The sequence below is a fragment of the Macrotis lagotis genome, chromosome 5, assembly GCF_037893015.1.
Source record: "Macrotis lagotis isolate mMagLag1 chromosome 5, bilby.v1.9.chrom.fasta, whole genome shotgun sequence".
Lineage (NCBI taxonomy): Eukaryota > Metazoa > Chordata > Mammalia > Peramelemorphia > Peramelidae > Macrotis > Macrotis lagotis.
In genome coordinates, this window is record NC_133662.1 from 236,062,974 (window position 1) to 236,064,785 (window position 1,812).

Below are 1,812 nucleotides of genomic sequence, written 5' to 3' on the forward strand. Positions count from 1 at the left end.
TCTTTTTTTGTAGCAAAATTCAAGCTTATTTCATTTGTTCTTGCAACACAAAACTTAAATGCAGTATTATTTAGCATTCTGATGTTGATGAACTAGGATAATATGAGAAACTGAGTTGTGTCAAAATAATTACAGTGAAAAATGAATTCAGATATATCAAAAATATTCAGATATATTCTTTTCATTACTGCTTAAAAAGATATGATTGTTCCTCTATTTACAAAATGGAATTAGGGCAACTTTATTTATTTATTTTGCATGCCTAATATTGCAATTGCTTATGGGGGAGTGCACTCTCACTAGCTTCTTCTACAAGATCCATCTGCAGATATTATTGCATGGGAGGAGGTAGTTTCAAATGCAATTTAACAAAGTAGAGTATGCAGAGGATGTCAGACTCAGTCAGTATTCATAGGTCTTTAACCATGGTTGGTTAAAACAACAAGGAATGAATGGCACACTTGTTAACAGCTTCCACATATTATATCTACCTGTCCTTTAGGAAAGTGTGCCGTGCACAGAAGAAATTCATAGGTGTGTAAAGAAATAGATGAACTATCTGAATTTCCAAGTCTATAGATGCTTATGTTCTTTGAAAAGACATCCAGATTGACTAGAGCATCAAGTCCCTGGAGGAGAACAGCACGAATATTATTAATAGCTGGAGAAATAAGGTCTTTTCACTCTGTGAAGGTCTTTGAATGCCATAAAAAATTTTATTTAGTAGGAGACAGGAAATCACTGATAATTTTTGAGCAATGAATTGGCATGACTTGATCTATTCAGGAGAAAGTGTGGGAGAAGAGAATGGAGGAGAAGTCACAAAAATCAGGGGGAGCAGGGAACTTGAATTTCTGTGAGTGGGTACTAATGTGTAAAATAGCAAAGGTAATGTGGTGAATGATGACCTTCATTGTCTCCTGGAGGCCACTATTAAAGTAGACATGAATTACTTTTTAGCCTAGTTACCTTAGTAAGACAGTTCTGATTCATTTCTTAGATTAGCAGGTTGATATCATGGGCCTTGAGGGAAAGTACAGATTTAAAGCTAAATCAGACCTTAGAGGTCATCCAGATCAGAGATGTCAAAATACACATTAAGACCTTCAGCACTTCAAATTGCAGTTGAAACCAGATTAAAACATAAATGTGAAATATATAAACAAAACATAAATGTGTGATATTAAATAATAAATAAATGTTTACTTCCAAGTTAGTAGATAAAAATGTGATAGAACATAGATAATATTAATATGTGGTTTCCTGAGTCAATATGAGGGCAGTTAGGGGTCTTAGTAGATGGGGTTGGGGATGGGGCTGGAATCAGGAAGACCTGAGTTTAAATCTAGCTTCAGATACTTGGTACCTCTGTGACCCTGGACAAGTCATTTCACCCTGTTTGGTTCAATTTCTTCATCTGTAAAATGAGCTGGAGAAGGAAATGGAAAACTACTCTGCTATCTTTGCCAAGAAAACTTTAAATGAGGTCACAAGGAGCTATGTCAACTGAACAACAACACTACTGTATATCTAAACCATTCCACTGATACACAGCCTTAATTCTTAAGCAGTACCAAATTGCTTTGAAGATTACCACTTTGTAATATAGTTTGAAATCTGGAACTGCCAGGTAACCTTCTTTAACCTTTTTTTTTCCACTGATTCTCTTCATAATCTTGTCTTTTTGTTCTTCCAGATGAATTTTTTTTTCTATTTTTTCCTACCCGCATAAAGTAATTCTTTAGCACCTTGATTAGTATGGCATGGAATCAGTTTACTAACTTGGGTAGAAATGTTATCTTTATTGGCTCA